This window comes from Corvus cornix, chromosome 14 (genome assembly GCF_000738735.6).
Source record: "Corvus cornix cornix isolate S_Up_H32 chromosome 14, ASM73873v5, whole genome shotgun sequence".
Taxonomy (NCBI): domain Eukaryota; kingdom Metazoa; phylum Chordata; class Aves; order Passeriformes; family Corvidae; genus Corvus; species Corvus cornix.
Genome location: NC_046344.1, coordinates 3,032,715 through 3,054,375, shown reverse-complemented (window position 1 = coordinate 3,054,375; position 21,661 = coordinate 3,032,715). Strand labels below are relative to the sequence as shown.

Sequence of the window (21,661 nt, the reverse complement as noted above, 5' to 3'; positions counted from 1 at the left end):
TTTGCCTCGGCCAGCTGGCTCAAACTTGAGCTCCACTTGACTCTTGGCACCACACGAGCTGTCGTCCACTTTTCAGGAACTCCCTCTGTGTTAGCATATTTATTAAAAACCAGTTTCAGCAGGCTCAGTCTTTGTGGCTCAGACACTTCATGTCACTGGTATTCTCTGTGCCCTTCCTCTCCAGAGGCAATAGCTTTCCTAATAAGTGTTGGAGCAGGAACTCTCATCACAGACTGTCACCCAGGAATTGCTCTATGTCATGGCAGCTTCCACGTTAAATTGGCAGATGTTATCACGTCTGGGCTTTTCTGTCATTACTGGGCAATTGTTTTAGTTCTGCTTCTTACTGTGTGGATAAAATGAGATGGTAGAAGCATTTCACCTAAAACTTCAGGACAGATATGTGAGATATATGAGCTTTAGCAACCACCAGTCTCCAGAAGTCTTCTCTTGTGTACAGATTTCTGTAGCTCTGCCATAGTCAGAGGCAGTGAATCACTTGAATCTGTCCCATACTGAAGCTAGCATTACCCCAGAGAGCTCAGCCACCAGGAATCTCCCAATGATCCATGCAGGCTTGCATCCATTTCTCCACCAGCACAGGCCATGACTTTGTTCCTGGGGAGCAATATCGGCCTTGTGTGGGCTGCAGTGGAGACTTGTGCTGTGACGTTTCCATGTGAGCAGCGCTAAAAACAGCCTCAGGCGCTCTGTGAGTCTTTCAAACAGAGCTTCTATTTAATTTGGTGTGTTATGGAAAACTCTGGGCAAGTTTTCCACTCAGAGACATTATATTTTAAGGGCACTCTGTGAAGTACGGTGTTCTTTTTTTATCATTTATCTCTAGGAAAATAAATAGAAGTCCTTATAACAATTAAATACCCATCTGTTACTCTCAGGAAGCCAGGGGGATAATGCCAGAAAAGTAAACCAATCTTCTCATCAGTTGTTGGGTATTTAGAGTCAGTGATCAAGAAGACGTATCAATGAAACACATATTTTAGTTCCTTTGACTAAGGGAGAAGGAAAACCATGACAGAAGAACCATTTAGGTCCAAACCCTGGACATGATGGAAAAGAAACTAAATGCAAAATTGTCCAGATTCACCATGGAACCACCCATCAACAGATTCTCTTCCTTCTTGGAAGTGCCAGTGGCACTGTAGTAGAATTGCAAATGGATCTGTAGCACAGAATGTGTGATCAAAACCAGATTTGTGAGCGAGAGTGAAGAATTCTGCCAAAGAATCTGGTAATTTAGTACAGGTTTAAAAATCTCTGCCTCAGCAATAAGTAGCAGTCTCATTAGCAGTGCCTCCCACCACTACACATCCCTGCCACCCGTTGTTCTGGGAAGAATCTCATGCACAAGCAATGGGTGCTCTGATTTGGGCTGTATTCACAGAATCGTTTCAAATCTGGCTAACAAATGCCCAAATCTTGACAGAAAAGTTGTGATATAAGAAGCACTTGTTAAAGCTGCCTGCAAATATATCTCTCATCATCCCCATTTTGCATACCCAGAGGTTAGCTCAAATAACTGACAATAATGCCAAGCATATCGTATTTATGCTATAATTATCTTCACTCACATATGTCACCAAACATAATGGTTTTCTCAGTGTTTTAAGAGTCCTTTTAGAGATAAGGAGATGTGGAAATGTCTTCCTAACATGAGTTTAGGAGCATCTGAAAGAAGCTGCAGCTGAAGAGAGGCTGGGATATGCACAGCTGTTTGTGCTTCCAGCTGGTTTTTGTATATTCTCCGGGTGGAGCAGACATTGATAGCTGCTCCCTTATAAAATATGTAACAGTACTTTATGACCTAATATATTTTCCAGTCCTAGGGCCTGATCCAGAGTCCACTTGGCTCCCTGAGCAGGCTTCCAGTGCCACCAGTAGAGCTCTATCAAAGTCTTAATAGACTAAGGCTAGTGAGGGGTAATTTGGGGCCATTAGCTTTGTAGGGTTGCATATGGTTCGGTGATGCTCCAACATTTGCCTTCAGAGCTCTAGACTCCCTGCTGCTTCCCTTGCTTGCATGAGCTGTTTTCCACCACCCTTCAGAGATTTATATGGGTCTCTTACACTGTCTGAGGCCACTTGCCACCGAGTTGCAGCCATGGTGCTCTCTTGCCTCCTTGGCAGCCTTCCCCAGGAGAGCTCCAGGCCCCACGGTGGTTGATAATGTCTGGTGACATTTTGTGGCTCTCCTTCAGCCTTGTCAGCCTTGTCATCCTTACCTGTGTCACGCATCGTCAACTGCAGACTCCTAATTGCAACTTGATATTTAAGTTCATTGGCAAGGGTTGCTTATGGGTCAGCCTATGCTTCCAAAGCCTCGGAGAGTGGAGCGACACTGGAGCTTTTTGTCAGGGGAGAGCTCTGCAGAGCCCTTCGCAAGGGACTCGTTTCCACATGCAGGGTGTAGCCTGAATTTGGGACACGGGGAATGTGAGCGAAGGCAGGAAGCAGACTGCTGGAAACAGACTAAAAACAGCCAGAGGGAAGGGGAAGATTCTGTGCTTGCTCGTGGGCTTGGAACTCAGTGCCCTGGTTGAAACCCATCTCTGCCTTCTTCAGGTCACAAAAAGTATGGCTCCAAAGCCAGGATCCAGCCCTTCTGCCAGCAAATTCTGTGTGCTTTGCTCATTATGAGCACGGGCTGCTTGAACAAACAAGCATTGCTTTGCCTCTTCTGCAGAAGAGTAGGCTCTGCTGGCTTTCCCCCACTTTGGATGTGATCCAAAAGGGCTAAAGCAATTTCAAAGCTAGTACGGGTGTGCCAAGTACATATACATCTCACTGGCTTGATGTGGTCGTGCTGGGGACTCCAAATATTTCACACCTACTGAATGTTTCTGGGAAATGTTGTTTCCACTCCTGCAGTTCCTGGTTTTTGCTCTTGTTTGTGCTTGTCCTTAGATCAAATGAGGCTAATGACTGAGGGATAACCATGCTTCCCAGGGATTTGAGAACTTAAATGGTTGAAAGCTATTAAGAGACGTGCTTTGCTGTTGAATACACTGAAGCCTTTTGCTGCAGGGGATCATCCTAAAGGCTGTAAGAAAACAACAGCTCAGTATTTTGACAACATCAACTCACAACTTTGTTTCAGAACAGTCTTTTTCTCATCCTAATGTAGGTCATGGCTGCAAGTTAATTTGTTCCATGTGCCGTTATGATGTAGAATACATTCAGAAAAACAGTTTTTTCCCAGGGTGAGAAAAAATTATGTTTACTAAGCAGTTATAGTCCGGTTTATTTTTTATTTTCTCCCCTGTGCCTTCCCATGCTTTACTTCTCCCTCCTATCTTCTTGTTTTCCTGCATTAGTAGCCTGATACACACGACTGGGGTAACCAATTTGACTCCCTGTGCTCTCCAGACCTCTGGATGTGCAGGCAGAGTGGACCCATCCCAGTCTCAGAAGGGCTCCTTTGAACCCCCCTTGGGCTTTAGACAGTGCATAAACTGAGGCAGTGCCTTATTTCAATAAACCATATATTTGATTAATAGATTTTAAGGCTTGGTTGGTGATGATAGAGAGGGGCTTTACATGTGGCCTCTCCAGTGCTATTGCAGTGACTTTGCTCTGGGATCACAAATTCGTACAGAAGATGAAAATCCTAATTGCTGTCACCTGAGATGAAAGCCCTGTAATCATGACTGCCTTCCCGGGATGATCAATCCTACTGTAGGTCACCAGACTCATTTTTTCTACTTGGTTTCTAAGTTCTCTTGCATATTTGAAAGAACTGCTGGAGCAAGGGAGATGTGGGGTTTGGGGTCTCATCCCAGTGGGAGCACCAGCACAGAGGGGTTTTAACAACTTTTGTCCCAGTCCCTTTCTGCCATTGCTCAAAACTTCACCCACTGCTGCACAGGCTCTCTGTGTGCCTGGAAAGGTATTTCTGGCCACTTCAACTAAACTAATTCAGGCCCTTTGAAGACTGCAGAGCCTGGAGAAAGAATAATTTTCTCATATATATATGTATACGTTGAACTTCTGTCTCTATCAGTTTTTCAATTTTGTTTTAGAGTGGAAAAAATATTGAAATATAGTGAAACTATATGATAGATGTCCAAGTTGACAGTTTAAGCCTTTTTCCTGGAGTGTCTTTGTCAGCTGCTAAGTCAGCCACATGAAGAGTGAGGGTCACCATGACGTTGGGAGCCCTGTGCATGGCCTGTGCAGTAAAAAAGGCAGTGAAAGATCATATTTTCCCTGTTTAGCTTTTAAGTTCTTTGTACTGCATTGCCAGGAAAACTTGATTTTCACAGCACATTAGAGGGCAGGTCTTCTGCTGTTAGAATGGTGGAGCTCTACCTAAGTCAGTAGATCTCAGATGGTTTGTGGTAATTAAGGGTAGCACTGAGCCTGAGCACTCTGTCAGAGAAAGCAAAATGTTTAGTTCCTTTAAAGAAAAATAGATGTGTATTAGCTGTTAAAATCTGGGGGGAAAAAATCTTGAATTAATATGCTCCACACCAGCAAAAGGGGCATTTTATCCCTTTCACCCTGTGTGTGAAAATGTTGTACAGTTTGACAAGCAGTGGAAGTGTGATCAACAGTGAGCCAGAGCCCGTGTGCCTTACAGAAAAGAAACAGCTCAATGAGAGAATGTAAATATTTATGAAAAGACAAAATAATGTATGCAAAATTATCTTACAATTGAGCCATATAGATGCTGTCACCAAGGATAATATAAAGAGAGGGAGACAAAAAAATAAATGCCACTTAGAGGGATTTTGGCATAATCTAGTAAAATGCATGTGGCTGCACAGTAGAGTTTGGTTCTGCAGTTTTAAATTCAGGAAAATACCTCTCAGGATGATATTGGTGACAACATCTCATACCTGTGCCCAGCAAGGTGCTGCTTTCCTCCCTCAGATCTGTCTCATGTTGTGCCACAACTTCCATTTCTTGTTAAGACAAACTCTCATCATTCTCATGGTGCTAAATTCTCTTCTCATTTGCATGGAAATGGAAGGACCGAAGGATGCTGTTCACAGGTCACAATGTCAGATTTCCAATCAGATCATCAAAATTAAAAAGCAGTTTGATAAGCCAAATTTTCCAGCTGAAAACACAGTATTTATAATAGTTGTAATCTTTGTAAATTATTTCTGACCCAGTTTTCATGTATTAATGTCCTTGCAGCACTGGCATTTTTTCTTTCTTTCTCTTTTCAGTGCCTATTTGCAGTTTCTTGCTGAGACATAAAACATTATCATGGAAATGGTAGTTTCCTTAGAAAGCAAATCCACTGGGATTTTTAATTAGAATATCTTTGTGAACATCCAAACCAAACTGCAGCACGCTGTGAAGTCTTGAAGTGATGCTGAGCAGTACTGCTCATGTTGTTATTTCACATTTGCTGTTAGAACTATTTGGCAAAGATTAGATTTCAAAATACACAGCTCAGTCACATAAAAGTTCTTGCAACTGTGGTGGAGTGAGGGAGCTTGAAATATATACAAAAACCTTCTTTGGTAGAAGGAGCAGGGCAAAATGTGCAATGAGAAATTATATTAGTAATGTTTAATTTATTATGAGGGCAATTTTCAGAATGCAATGTCAAGGTCCTTCATGTTTATGAACATTTTCTGCGCTCACCTAATAACTTGAGAGTCAAAGAGAATTTATCAAATTAATTTTAGTTTTGGCTGGAGAGTTAGACTTTTTAAAGAATGCTAATTATTTTGCCCAGACATTAATAAATCTGCAGTAAGGCCCAGCATGCAAAAGAAAAATGAAGGGACATTTTTGTCCTTCATTCCCTTTCTCTTGGAAGGCTGGAAATGCTATTTGTCTTTGCTGATGGTGCTGGGGACGGATTTTGGAGTGTGTGGGACTGGGTCCAAATGGCAGTGCAGGTTAGAGGGACAACTCTAACAAAGGTCAGTGTTATCCTTTGTCTGTGGGGAGATGCCATTGTCCCATGGCTGGAAATTTGAGGGAATAGCATCACCTTCAGAAAGCAGAAGCAGAGCTCTGGATGGCAGTGAACGTGTATCTGAGGCGGGTGGGTCTGCACAGATCCTCATTTTTAGCTTTTTCCTGAGCATCTTTTGATGAGCATTGCTGGGAACAGGTACTCCTGGTATGCTGTTCTAGTGCAGTCTGGCTCTTTTCAGGAGCTTTTCCTTAATTGCACAGCGACCTCAGCCACTGGTGTCCCCCAGGAATGGATATTACAGCCCAGAGGCTGTGTCCAGGCAGAAATCCATTTAACTAAAGTGAGAACCTGAGCATCTCTGACTCCCGTTTGCCTCACGGGCAGCTGAAGACATTAATCATCTTGCACAGGACCCTGAACATCTTTCATAATCCTAAATGAGGATAAACAATGAAGCTGATTTTGTTTTTTGCAGAAAAGTGGATGTTACTGAATGTGAAGCTGAGAACACAGTTTAGTCTTTTGCTGCCACCTCTGCAGGGAAAAATGTAATTATATTGAGCTCTAAGTAACTTTGTTTGGGACAACTTATTTAGTCTCTGTGAAAGTACCAGTCCATTCCCCAGAGCATTTAAAAATGAGTGCTGGTGTCCAGCCTATTGCCATGGCAGCCCTGTGAGGGTTTATGTGATACACAGCACACCAGAACCTTCCAATAATTCCTCTCTAGGTTAATATTGAAAACAGAGCTCTGCAATCCAGGGTAATACAATATGCAGAGGTACAGCAAAGCCTGGGCAGACATTTAAAGTGAAGGAAAGTAGTGGACAGAAGCCAAAAGCTCAGCTTTTCTCCATTTTTATTTCCTAATAAATACAAATACTCAACATCCATTGCTCTCTCCTGCAGTGTCACATGCTTGGATTGAATGCTGTGAGTGTCTGTTTCTGCTATCAGTGATGGATAAATTCCCAATGAACTGCTTCTAGACAGCATGTAGACTTTTCCTAGGTGGCATCATTCAAAAAGCTTCTTGCAAACTCAGTTTAAGTGACTAAAGGATTAACAGAGTGAGACACAGCGAGGAAAGCAAGCCCTGGGATTTGAAAGCAGCCAAAGCAAACACACTCTGGAAAATAGACCTGAGGATCCTTGATACCTTTGAGTAGTTTGGGGGTTTTTTTAAGAGCTGGAGTGCTAGTCCTCCTAAAATAGGTTATGGGTGGGGTTCAGGAATCTTTCTCAGCCCTCCAGCTTTCTGTATTGTGCATTTTTTCCCCATAGGTACAGCAAATTCTCTCTTTCCTGAGCAGAGTCAGTGAGGGGTATAGGCTCAGGGTGAAATCTCTCCTGCATTACCTGATATCAAATAGGCATCTGGATTGACTCCCAGGTCCATTCTCATCTCTTTCGACTTGCAAAGCCATGGGAAGAATCCAGGAAAGAGGTGGAACACCCTGTAAAAATTCAGAGTGCTCACTACACCCAAATACTTAAGATCTGAAGGCATTGCCTAAGGAGTTTGCTGTGCAAAGGAATTATGGTTTAGAAGGCAACAAAAAGACAAATTTAAGTTGATGGACAGAGGCATTTGTAAAACCACCTCCTTTCTATCTTGGCATAAATTCTCTCTGCTCCTCAGTTGATGTTATGGGCCTCAATGGAGCAAAATGCTTAGATCATGTTCTTTCACAAGATGTAAATGAAAACTCAAAAATACCAGGTGAGGCCTTGATTCTGCAAAGAGATGACACACATGGAGCTGTCTGCTGGTGTGCAGTCCCCAGGGGTTGGTGCAGCTCTGTGCAAGAGACGCTGCAGAAGGAGGTTCTGCCCTCGAGGGATGTTATCACCCACCATGACAGAATTCACGCTGCTCTTTCTGCTCCTATGAGCTAGGAAGAGCTGAGTTGGAATTTTCCATCAAGATCCTTTTTTCTAAAGAAAATACAATTTCTGAAGGCGGCGGAGATGGTGCCTTTTTGCAGTTTTAATTGGAAAAAAAAATTTGCCTTGGGAGTTACAGGCTCATGCTGCCTTGATAAACACAAATATATTCTGGCAAATGGAACAACACTGACGTGTCATTTCCTTGTGAGTAAGTAGCAGATCTCTGAGTATTGGTGAGAAGAATCAGATTATTCTTTTTTGGCTACCTCACACTAGAGAAAATTTCCCTACTAGAGCATCTTTAATAGGCACCTCAATGCTTGCACATAAATCATTTAGAGTTTAAAGGGTTTTCTGAATGCTCTGAGAAAAAGCATAGAGGAAAGGAGTCCTTATCTGGTACTTGTTGATATTGCAAGATTTTTGCCCTACTTGATAACAGGGAACAGACCCAAAGTGTCTGATCTCTGGGTCTTTACATGAGAGAACCAGCACTCAGTGTGCCAAAGTACACATCTGGCCAGCAGGTTAACACATTTGTGGGAAAAGGCATGTTCCATTCCAATTTATAATACACAACAAATGCTTGTTGGTTGAAAAAAAAACCCCACAGCCCAAAACACAAAGATTTGCTATTCCAAAAGTAAATTGCATGAGGAAAGAAGGGGGGGGGAAAAAAAAAAAAAGGAAAACTTTGTTTTATTTTTCTATGGCAGCCATATTCCCACACAATGGAAACAGTAAAAAATCAAGCTCATAAGGATTTCTGATGATGGGATAACCATAGGTTCTTTGTTCTGAATATTAATTGCTGCATTAAAATGGTCTCATAAGAATGGCAGCTTCAGTGTGAGTAGCCAAGAATAAGAAACTCAGCTTCCTAAAATGACACCTAATGTGAAAGCTGTCCAAAGGACATTATTCCATATATACACTCCAGAAAAGGCCCATTTGCTTTTGAAGCAAAAGAATGGGTAAAAAAATGCAGAGTGCCCAGAAACTTGTTCAGGAGTGGGCTTGTAAATAGGTTTGGAAGTTGGTGCTTCTTTTTTAAGAGCCTTTATAAACCAGTCAAGCCAGTTCCATGAAAATTAGCTTTTGCTGGTTTCATTTCCCTTTGTGGAAGAATGTGGGTCATGAAAAAACCCCTCTAAGCTGCTGGAATCATTCTTTCCTGCTCCAGAGAAAAGTCAAGGTGGAGTTTTTGCCCTGCGCATACAACCACGGTGTTGGCACCAGGCTTTTGCCCACTTTCCCTAGATATGGATGCATTTGCAGATTTGCTTTCAGTCCCATGAGCACATGGGGAGTAGTTCTACCAGCTGTAGGGAGAACACTCAGCATCTACCCTTTATGCTGGAGTGAAGCCAAGATTTTGATAAACAAAATTTAAATGATATAGATTAAATTTCCATTAACTGATTCTCACTTAACTTATGCTGATTTGATGTCAGTGTACTTCCAGGGATATACAAACAGAATTTGAAATGATGAAAGCCCTTTGGGAGATGAGAACTGAAAGCAGTGTAGTTTTTTTTTCCAATGTAAGTAAAGCTGGCTTGAAACTAATTGTATTAGGCTTTATACCCTTTCTGCTAGAGCAGCTGAGGATATGAATGTTTTAAATTAGTGAGAGGGCAGTTTCTTAGTGGAAATGAGCCTTGGTGGCTGCTTAGACAGACAGGTAGGGAGAATAAATTCAGCACATTTCATGAATGCAGGCGTCTGGGTAAAGAGGAGAAATCCTATTAGTGCCCAGTTAAGAGAATGGCTGTATCATGAATTCAGTGCCTATTAGAGGATCCAGAGGGACTCCCAGCATGCAGATGCAAATCCACAGGAAATTAGGTCCCTGAATTCTAGTGCTCAAGGAAATCACTGTTTTTGTGGAGGTGCTCTTAAATATGAATGGTGAGAAATTGGTCTCATTTATATTTCTGTAAATCAAGAATAACTGCAGAGAAAGGAGATGGAGTCATCATTCTTAGATATTTCGACAGCTCCCATGGCCTCAGAATCTGAGTGTTTCTATATCTACGTGGATCAATTGCTGCCTGTGAGCTGGGGAGGTGCTGATATCCTCATTGCACAGACTGCACTGAGACAGAGAGAGACTGGAGCCTAGATCCGTAACAAGATTTAAATATATAATTTCTGTTGGTTTCACTACAAATCAGGGGACTTTAGATGCTCTGTAGCAGGCAGGTTTTTTTCAAGAATATAAGTGTTGGAGGATGGAACTGAGCTGACATGTTTTGCATTCATGGTTACCTCTTTAATCACAGAGCCCACTTCCCCAGCTGAGGAAGACTGTGGCTCTTCCTCACTGTGTAGTAGCCTGCAGGAGGCAAAGGGGAAGGAAGGGGAGAAGGATGTTTTTGTTTTCCCATCATCATTTTTGGAGGTGATCAGATGCAGCATTCTGCACGAACGGGGTAAATAACAGAATCCATCGTCTGATGGCAGCTGCTCATTTGCACTGTCTCACTTCAGGGTGTTGTTTCTTGCTTGTGTTTCCAGAGAAATTTCCTCCTTGGGTAATGATGAAAAACTAGTCACAAATCAACACAATTCAGAATATATGAGAATTATAAAATACTGCAAAATAAAGCAAACAATACAAAAGCTCAATGCTTTCATCGTGCAGGGAAAGGCCTCCAGAACACCAAGGAATTTTGGAACTGTTTCAGAGACTCAGAAATCATGAAACTTGGATATTTTTCATCTCAAGGCTTTTCCTTCTCTCTTTCCTCTCTCCTCCCCAATGAATCACTCAGTAAAAGAGTACGTTACCTGGAAACTCAGCAGGAGTCTTGGCCTTAGTATAAGAGAGCAGATTATAATGAGTATCATACTAAAGAAGAAGGAATAAAGAGCACTAGCAGCCAAAAAAGGCAATTTGAGGGATATGATGTAACTCAGACAAGATGTCAGTGATGGGCTGGAAATAAAACAATGTCAGTCACTGTGAATTAATTATTCTTCTATAAAAACAAATCAGTGGAGCAACATAGCACACAGCTGTACTGAGTCATGAGGTTTGGCTGTCAGACAGGGAAATGGTCACTTCACACTGCCCCAGGGCATGTGGGAGAGGCCGGTGGGTACTGAGAGTCCCGTTGTAGGGTAGGCAGGTTGGCAGAGTAGTGGAAAAATTGCAGTTTCCATTATAATCCCTTTGTATAGGAGAGCTTATAAACCCAGCCAGAAAATTTTGCTTTAGGCTGTAACCGAGCTGACAAGGTCTCAGCACAAGAGTGAGTGTATCCAGTGGGGAATGCTCTTCACTGTGGAGAACGAGGTTTGATTTAATGAATGAGAGAAGGTAAGGCCATAATTATTCTCTTGGAGGGAAGGAGAACAAGCAAAACATTTAAACACACACAGTACCCATTCACAGGACTGTTGGGAAGTGCAGGTATGTGTTACATCAGTCACAGATGGACCTGCAAGACCACAGAACTGCTGCCCTGCTTCATGGCAGAGTTTGGTTTCAGGCGTTGCTTGGCACTTTCAAATAGCTGAGAGAAAGTCCTGAATGTGCCCGGGCCTGAACTTTGTCTCCTCCTTCAAAGCAGGACTCATTTCACCTTTCTGTTGCAGCCTTGACTGTGATAATCTCACCCTCCTCAGATGGGGAAAGGTGGAGGTGAAGAATCCCACCCGAGTGTCCACAGAGCAGAATCTGCCATCACATCTTGCTGCCACTGTCCTCCTCTGGGCAGCTGTAGCACAATAGCCTGTAAATGGTGTTGGAGATTGAATTGCCCAAAGCCCTTGGGGGTTTGTAATGATGCTCCAGTGTTTTTTACAGATAATTCGGAAACAAATCTGTGCTCTTAATCATGCCCTTTATTCCATGCTGACAGTGCTTCCTATCCTAACAGTCAGCATTCATTAAAAAGCAACCATTAACTGCAGAGGAGTTGAAACAGGGACAGGGGCATGTATTCAGCTGGGTGGGCAGGATGGGTGTGAAGTTTCTATCTGCATCTTTTCTAAGAAGAAAAATTTCACATTTTTCCCCTCCAAGCCAAGATTTAGCTGAAGAGGTGGGTTCAGAGTCACACTGTCAATTCCCTTGTTGAGCATTTGGCTTGTGCTGCTAGTGAACACTTGGGGCTTCTGAAGGCTTCTAAAGTGAACTGCTGCAGGCACAGATATAATATTTTACAGCAAAAAAAAAGAAACCAAAACCCCCTTTTTTAGTGTTACCATCTTCTGGGCTTACATTGTATATACATGGAGTAGCTGATAGCCAAAGGAGATGACTTTTTTTGGCTGGGATTTTCAGAGAGACTCAGAGGAGCACCATTAGCAGTTATCAGTGGTGACAAATTCTGTTGGAGCTGTAACTTTCTCACAGAACAAGGAGGAGTTTAACAAGTCACTGCAGGGGGAATGAAGCACTGAAGTTGCAGCTCTTTGAGTGCCCCTAAGAGCTGCTCCTTCCCAGCTACCCAGTAAGAGAGCAAAGCCTCAGTTAAGAAGTGAGCTTTCTTGTATGCAGGAAATGCTGTAGCAGCTAGAAACAGGCAATTACTGTCAAATAATCGAGGGCCCAGAGGTTCATGCTGAGGGTAATCCCTCAGTAACCCCTGCCCACACCCTTTGAAGATCCCAGGCTCCGACTGCTGCACAGGCACAGGGGCTCAGCAGTACACAGAGCTCCCAGAGCCTGCAGTGAGCACATCTTATTCTTTCACCAAAAACTTCCTGTGAAATTTTAAGCAGAGGCGGATGGTGACATCAACGTGTACATCACCACTTTGTAGCATTCGGGGGTTTTGTTGCATTCACGAGTGTGAGACCAAGTGAGTCACTCGTGCCTTCCTTGGATGAGTGCACAAGCACAAGTTCAAAGTAGTGGTGGAACCTGGTCTCTCCAGTCCCCTGTTGTGCTTGGACTTGAAAGAAGAGCTTTCTATAACTCCCTAACTTGCAGGTGTAAGGGAATCCCTTTCTGCTTGTGCATAGCTTGAGCAGATCATGCATTTACCTGCTGCATGTATTTTTACACATATTTTGGAGTCCTGTGTGAAATGTGCTTCGGTATTTGCCACTGAGTAACCTAAAACCATCTTGGAACCCTTTCAAAGGATCACTAGCAAAAAAGCTTGTTTTATCTATGTACATATGTTAGTCTGTGATTTCGAAATGTCTGCTTTATGGATTTGATCCATCTAGATATCCTTAAACAGCTTTTCTCTCAAGGGGTCCCTGGAGTCTGCCAGCAGCTCTGTCATGCTGGGATTTATCCCTGTGGATTATTATAACCCAGAGTGGGATAGGGTGATGCTAATGGCACTCAGAAGTGCCCCTGCACTGGTAATTGCACAAAATGCATGGGGCAAAGCGGCAGCAGAGCTGCCCACTTGAAGGTATTCACATCCCTGTGGGTGATATTTAAATTTATTTAATTTATTTAGCCAGGATACACCTTAGGTTAATGCTGAAACCAAGGGCAATAAAGGTCAGACCCCTTCAGTGGTGTGTCCAGTGAAAGTACTGGGTTTAAATGGAGCATCAGTTTCCCTGTCTTAGGTGAGGACAGAGGATAAATATGTTTGTGAATGATGAGTGGCCTGAAGTGCTATCAAAGGTTCCTTTCAGGCAGATGTGCAAAATCCCTCTATTCTCTGCCCCCCTCCCCTGGCTCCAAACACAGATATTTCAAGGTTATAAATGGGGAGAAAATCTCTGGAGAGGAAGATATTGCAAATAAAATCTAATCTATAAATGTCTCTCCTTAAAGGCACAGCCCAAGCTCTCCATTTTATCTTCTTGACAAAGCAAAACAACTCAATTTCGAACTTGCTCACATTGATTTTATATCAGGGAATTCCACCAATTTCTGGGAGATTATTGATCTAAGTGAGATCAAAATCCATGCTTTTTCTTTCTTTTCCTTCAAAATTCTTTTTCATCTATTGATTATGGTTGTGTGATGTGGCTTATTGGCTCTGAGCTAATAATGACCAAGTGCTTTGGGACAAACCAAATTGCTTAATGGGCCACAACACCACAACTGATCCCTATAATGACCCAGAAATTAATTAAAGTAACCATTCTCATGCAGTCACGTACCAGGCAGTCTCTAGGACTGTCACCCACCTGGCTACAGTATTTAAGACCATGCAAGTCCAGGTGTTGAAAATTTGAAGGGATCATCCATGTCTTACATCTCTAAGTGGGGTCAGCAGGCTGTGACCCTCAACACCACCCTGATGGGCCAGGCCTCTGTAGCACAGTGAGGATCAAGCCAACTCTAAGCAATAGCAGTTTCTTTCCCTCGTTTCTTCTTTTTTTTTTTTTTTTTTGGGGGTCAGATGGTTCACATTTATGAAAAGACATATTTCTTCTTGATCATCGAGAGATAGTAATCATTTCTTGCAGTGTTTACAAGTCTTGGTGTTTTTTAAAATATATTTACAGCTCTTGGCTTCCTTAGTGAGCAGATCCAGATGTAGGGTAAAAGCTGCAGCCCAGGGAGGGTGTGTGCTGAGTGGAATTGTAGCTTGTTCTTCCCAGCCCAAAGGGAGAAGGCCACGGATTAATTGTGTATAATGACATAAACCCTTGTCAAATGGCATGCAGGAGCTTGCAGGGCAAACCAGAGTCCAGGCTCAGATCTGGAACGTGCCAATGGCAGGAGCAGCTCTGTCTTGGTGGGAGAGTGGAGGAGTCCTGAGGCCACATGAAGTGAGTGTGTGGCAGCTGGGGGCACTGATGGGGTGCTAGACCCCCCTCCTTAATGCCTTTGGAGAAATCCACAAGCACATACTGGTCTTTGAGGATAAAATGTCTGATTTCTTCTCTGCTCTGACTGTCCATTGAACTTTGCTTGTTGACCAAGTTGCCCCTGGTTCACAGAGGCTGCAGTGAGCAGCAGGCCGGGCCCCATGCTTTTGTAAGAATGTTGGGTTTTTTTCAGTATCCTTCTTCTGTAATTCCACATGGGCCTCTTTGTCCTTTCAGTAAAACCACTGCAAACCAGTGAATCCCTCCCATGTCCAGGGGTGTGGTGCAGAATGAGACATGGTTCTTAAAGGATTCAGGCCAGGAGGCTTAGAAGTGAACACGGGTGTGGGAAATATTGAGGCTGAGGGAGCAAAATGCTTTCACAGAAGATGAGGAATACACATTCATGGACAAATCCCCTTTCCATCTTCCAGCCTGCATGTTAATCTGATCAAAGAGCATGGTCCATTCCACATCCATACCTATCCCCTCTTCCTCTACCCCCAGGTTTCTGTGATTACTGGCAATACTCCTGCTGTTAGGTGATGTTTTCCTCTGGCATACAGAGTATACTTCTAAAGTTACCCAAGCAATCCAATTCACAAGCCCCTACTGCTCCCTGTGGGGTGAACCAAATCTGGGGCCCTTTGGGACATTGGCCTTAAAGTGTCTCTGTAATTTGAACTATCACACTGATGCAAAATCACCATCTGCTGTCTCTGCTCTGTGTGGTGCAGATCCTCTGAGCTCAGAGTCATTCAGGAACCTCTGGAGACTGTTTCATTGCCAGGTGCTGAAATCCCAGAAAAGAAGAAATTAGAAATCAAAAGGGGGAACCAGAATGGCATGTGGTGCGGTCAGGGTGCAGGGGAGGAGCAAAGTGAGGCAGCTGTTTCTGTTTGGAAAATTAATTTGTTTCAGCTGTAAAGTTGATAGTTATCACCTGTACAAGGCTTCATCAAGAGCCATCAGTCGCATTCCCCTTCTGTCGGCTCTGTAGCCTTCATTTTGGGTTGGCAGGGAAGGGGTTAAGTGTTGCTCTTTAGCAGAAGAGAGGCCTCAGCTGTGTGCCCCGAGTGCATGGGGTGCCAGGGCAGGGACAGCTGTCCTGAGTGAAGGGATTCCCTCACATGTGAAATTAATTTGCTCCAGCAAACTTGCTTGACTGAATTCGGTCTGTGTGGAGGTTGGAGTTTGTGCAGGTTTGGGGTAGGGTGAAAATTGTGCTTTCTTCCTCTCCTGTTTATTTTTCTCTTATGCAGGTTGTTGGGTTGAATAGCAGAGTTTTTGAAAGCTGGCTTTTCTGCAGTGCTCTAAACCTAGGATTTTTTTGGGGGGTGGGTACTGTTTGGATGCGGATTCTGTGAAGCTGTTTTCTTACTCCGTCTGTGCCTTTTCTATGGAAGAAAAATATCAAATGGGGAGGAGATGTCTCAGGAAATTAAACCAAAGAAGGGAATAGGAAGGAAAGAAACAAATACTGATGAAACAACACAATAGATCTGAGATAAGTTAAGATGTCTTAATACAAAGATTTCTACCAAAATGTCCCCAGATTTCTGTATTTGAGCAAGCGGTCCTTGTTGGTATCTAAACCTTTAAGCACAGAGTTACTTTCCCCAGAGCAGACTCAGTCCTGGTAGTGGGAATCCACTGCAACCCTTCTGTGCTTTATCTGTCCTGCAGGGAACGAGGCTGATGTCACCTGGCTGTTTATTTCTGCAAGCAGAGAGAGGATTTTCAACAGTATCCTGGAATCACAGAGCTTTATAAGGTATGGATAAATCCTCTGAATTGCTGGGAGAAGGGCTTTATTTTAACTCCTCTGGCCGGATGTGGTCTCTGCCTTGAAAACACTGCACAGTGTGAATGAAGAGTGAGTGATCGTGGGTTCTCTGTCTCTTGGAAGGAGCAGTTGACTGTATAGGGCTCATTAATTATTGATGCACACGTGTAAGAGGGAAATAGGGAGACTCCTCACCCTGTGCAGAACAGCTCTACAGAAGGAAACAGATGCTGGATGTGTCTGTTTAATCACTCTGGGGCAGATGCCCGAGGAATGGGCTGAGCCTTGTGTCTGTCTCTCTGTCTGGAGTGCTGTAGGCACAGGCCAGATGTGGATTAGCCTTGCCAAAGAAATAGAAGGATAATTGGGCTTTGGATGGCCTTTTAATTCCAAGACCACCCTTGCCTTACATTTCATTCAATGATAAAATGGGAAGGTACTTTGGTGGCTGCAGAGTTTTAAAATCAGCAGCCTATCATCAAGCAAACACTGGCGTGCTGCTGGGGACCCTGGAACTGTCAGGGCAGCAGTAGAACCAGTCTGCTCTGTCCTGGTGGGTTGTGTAATGTGCTCAGACAAAGAATTACACACTCAGGCAGCCTCGGTCCATGGAGGTGGCTGAGGGCTGCTCATTAGGCAGCAAAGATGAAAGTGCTGTTGCATCTCTTAATTCAAGGGCAGTAGATGAGACTGGAATCGATTGTTCGATAGTGGTGGAGATAATAAAGTTGAGATTTCATAGTGTCTGCCTGGGCTGGTCAGGGGACACAGACCAGTGCAGAGCTTCAACTGTGCTCACAGGGAAGAAAACTCTGTAATTCCCTGGGAGCTTCAGTAAGTTCAGCTGGTCCCTGAGTGCTGCTCTGTTCCTTGGTGTGTCTATCTGCAAGCAGACACCTCTCATGTCCAAGGGGGTGTAAATAACTTTAGATGGGATTTTCTTCTCAGAAATGTTAGGCAGGACAAGCACTCAGGGTGGATAACCCTGGAGAAATTAAAAGCAAAGGTTTGGCATGTTTCCCTTTTCAAGTATATCTGAACTCTCCTGCCATGAACAAAGACCTATTTTAATTTTCTTGCTCATAAACATGACTCATTTTTATAAACAAGAGGAGAAAGCTTATTTCTACTTCTAAGTCTTAAAGTGCAATTAGCAAAGGCAATTCAAGGACTTGCCCAGCACTCAGGGATAACAGGCACTGACCAATTAAATCCCTTTAGCTTTGAAAATCTGATTCCTTAAACACAAAGGAAAACTGTTACTGCTGTCTTTTCACCCTATTTAAAAAAAATTAGAAAATATTTAGTTTAATTTGGCACTAATAAATTTTCAGCCAATTTTATATAAGCCATTTTCATCTTCAAAGTCTCCTTTTTGATCTATCACAGCTGTTGTACTGACACACACCATGACCAATTTACGTCCCATCTTTCCGTGCCCAGCAAAGGCCATTGTGGTGCTGTCTGTGCATTGTGGGCATAAATTACCGTGTGAAAAGCTTGTTTTATTGATGTTGCTGTTTACTAATGTTACTTTTCTCCAGGGGGGTGTGTGCGTTTCTGTGTAAAATCACAGCAGTATTATATCCAAGAGATGGGTTTGGGTGTAATGAGAAAATGACCCAAGATTTAAGCCAAAGCCAAGAGACTGAAGCTTGTGACTTGTGGCTTTGATTAAAATGCTGTTTGTGCAGCGTTAGCACACATGGCTCCTCTGCCAAGCCACTTCTTGCTGCCAGCTTTGCAGTGCTGCTCACTGTGCTGGTGTCACTGAGCTGTGCTTAATTAGCTGAACTCCTACGTACGTGCAAACTTCTGATTGCACGGTGGCGTTCTGCAGAACGGCTCGAGCCCGTACTGAATTTATACCCTTTTCTAGCTGGATTCAGATCACTTCTCTGGGAAATGCAAGCACTGCATGTCCAAGCCCTTGGGTTTCTGAGTGATTAATTCAAATGTGAACCAGTTGGTAACAGGAGTGGCTCAGTGGTCAATAGAACAACACTCAGCAGTCATATTCATGAACCACCAAATAGTTTTTCAGGAAATGCTCAAGCATGTAGTTAACAGGTCCCAAGGAGAAGGAACGCCTTGTTTGATGTGCTATACTGAGCAGGAGAGTTATTTGTCCTGCTAAAATGGTGAACAGTCTTCCTGTCCCATCAAAGTGGCTCTGCTGTCCTAGGTGGCCTAATTTGGTCAGAGAGAGAAGTTTATAGGACAGTGTGTCACATGCAACTCTGATGTGTTTTTTCCTGGGAGTAGCTGAGATGATGACCCTGGAAGAAGATCCTAGAGAGTATTCTGGGTCATCAGGTTCTGTTTGGTGCAATTTCACTTCACTTTCTGCAATACTCTCCTTTAAAGCTGAGTTGAGCCTGAAGGAAGATTTTTGAGAGGAGGGGGTGAGAAAGGTAGAGCAGGTTGGGTTAAAGATATCACTGTAGGATGTAGCTGGTCTCCATACAAAAATACCAGTTTTCCCCTGAAAGTTACACTCCTTGTTGCCAGTTCTAGAGCAGGGTAAGTGGCCAGGGGCTGCTCCTGGGCTGGAGAAGGGCTCAGGAACCACCACATGACTGAGCTGCCTGGCTGCTGCACGTCACCCTCTGAGATCCACCACAAAATAGCCAGCAAGGAGTTAAACACAATGCAAAAAATAATGCTGCCCTTATTCTCTCCTTTCCCCTCCTCCTCCCATGTGCTTTTATTTTTGTCTTGAGCTAAGTAGAAATGCTGGTTTGGTTTTTTTGTTTGGTTTTTTTGTTGTTTTTTTTTTTTTTACTTTGGCTTAACTTCTGTTATTTGATTTTTACACAATCCTCAGGTACCTAATGAAATTGCCACATGCTCAAGGGAAAACAAGTTTCATAACAGAATGACAGTAAAACGTTGCTAAAATCCTCTAGGATAGAGGAAGGATTAGAAGAAGAAAATGCAGAATAATGTAGATATTAGTTTAAAGGCAACAAAGGGTTCCTAGGCCACTGACATACCAGAATCCAACAGAAGTAGTCATAATTACTAATAACAAAAGGCTGCTCTATTATGGCTATTCCATTCAAACTAAAACACATGTAAAGCTTGTGTGCTGGTGAGTGTATTTTGATGATAGGTCTGGTTTAAACCTAATCTGCTGAAATGCAGACAGGATAGGAACAATGCTTTCTCTAGGGATCAACAACTTTGTCCCTGAACAGACTGCCTTATGTAAACACCCATAATTCTGTTAAAATTCATGCAGACAGCTCGGATTAAAAAGAAACAAATATCAAGCAAATAAACAAAAGTCATGAGCAACAGGGGCTGGTAAAGTCATTGTGGGAAAAAGTGCTCTTTGAAACATATGCCAGTGTATACTAAATCAAGAAAATTAATATTAAACACTACAGGTCACAATATTGAACATATGTTCCACCTTCTGATAAAGTATCTAGAAATCCTCCTTCCAACAGTGGGCATCTTTTTTAGTGTGTTTTTTAGTCTTAAAAAACCCAACCCTGAACTGATAACTGAGGTGTTCACCACTACTTTGGCCTTGACTTTTCATAGCACTGTACAGAGTAACGGTTCTGGCTTGGAGCTTGCAGCTGGCACTAATTTGTTCAGCTGGGAATAAAGGTGGTTTACCCAGAAGATTTGGATAGCTGTGGTTACGTGGGTAATATTTTAACTCAGTAAGGATAGAAATGAAATTTCTCAAGTATTTTTTCCCCTTCCAGCGTCTTTTAGTTCATCAAAAGGGACAAAAATGTTGTGTCTTGGAGCTGACACAATCACCTGGGGAAATCTTGGACTCTGCTTTAACTGTTGACATAGGGAGAAAATTCCTTCTCCATCGGGTTTTTTTGTTTGGTTTTGGAGGGGCTGTTTGGGGATTTTTGCTGTGGGGTGGGTCCTTTTGGTTTTTTTTCTTCTTTTCCTTGTACTCTCACACTTAAATAGATGATGGGGGCCTATGGAGACTGAGGTTCCACGTGTTCCCAGTGAATATGGTAACATTGGATGTTACTTAAAATTTCTGGTGTTTCTGCTTCTGCCACTTGCCAGGTTTTTATCCCTGTTAAACGTTCTGGGAAAGGTTGTGTGTGAGATGTTCTGGAAATTCAACAGGACTGACTTCAGCCTTCTATTTTTAGGGTAGGCTTCAAGACTTTGGGCATCCTACTTGGGTTGCCTTTGCCACAAGACAGGTCATCTTTAATGTGGGCATTTCAAGAAATATTCTCTACCTTTAGACGAAGGGACGGGGAGGAAATCTGTGGGAAGCTTTCCAAGCTGGCGGAAGAACATGGGAAAAAATGACTGTGGTGCTGGAATCCAGCATATGGCCAGGGACTGTGGGCTGAGGAACGTGCTGAGGGCAGGCTCTGGGATTCCTGAGCCAAGAAGTTGTTTGTTTTTCTGGCTGTGTTCAGAGAAACCAAACCCTGTATGTTTACAAGTAAATGAGGTTATACCACAGGTGCATCTGACAGGTTTCAGTAACAGAGAAGAAAAATAAAGGCTTACAAGGTCTGGTTAATTATGGTAGTTCAGATAATACACTTCAAAAGAGGAAAGTTTAATAACTGTTTAAGCAACTTCTTGTTCAAGGTGCTTTCTCTTTCAAAATTTCTGTTCAGTGGATTTTCATGGATTTTCCTACTTGGGACCACTGAAAGTTGACTACCCCTGAAGTAAAAGCCCTTCAGTGGGGGTGCCATCTTTTCCTAGTTCATGACCTTATCTCCAGGTCCTACCTGTGACCTCAGGACAGGACTCTACTGTGACCATGATTTACATCTTGTATGAGAGCTCTCTGGGATAAGACTGAGAGGAAAAATTGGCAAATCTTGCATTCAAAAAGCATTTTCTGAGGGCTTGGTATTTAGCTCAGTTCTCAATTTCAGCACTGCTTACTTGTGTTGGAAAAGTTATTTTTGGTTGCTTTCTGCGCTTCATTATAATTCTGAAAATGACTAATTTGATGTGACATTTACTAATGTAGTATGATCAGACATAATTTGATCTTATTAACTTAGATCGTACTGTATTAGCAAACATCGGATTCTATTTGAGAAATTTACACATGCTGCAAATGTGGGTACACCTTGAAATCATACTGTATTAGTATAATTTGTCTCCTTAATGTTGTACTTGGTAAAGAATGTCAGGAGATATTGCAATTTATAGCTGCCTACTTACAGATCTGCAAAGATTCAGATTGGCTCTGCTGTTGTCATATTGTTCTATCACTTAACAAAAACCCCCTTTCTCAATGATACAAGACCACTGCAGTTCAAATACTTGATGTCTTCCTTTCCTTTGGAAATGCTTTCATTGCCTTGCATTTTGGTGTC

The 21,661-nt window shown here is 42.9% G+C and overlaps 1 long non-coding RNA gene across 1 annotated transcript in view; it reads left to right on the top strand.

Moving 5' to 3' along the window:
• The window catches only part of LOC104684839, a 148,527-nt gene that overhangs the window by 4,815 nt on the left and 122,051 nt on the right, over positions 1-21,661 (top strand). The window contains exon 2 of the long non-coding RNA XR_751028.4: positions 16,220-16,307. This is a non-coding gene — a long non-coding RNA (uncharacterized LOC104684839). The remainder of the gene's footprint in view (positions 1-16,219; positions 16,308-21,661) is intronic.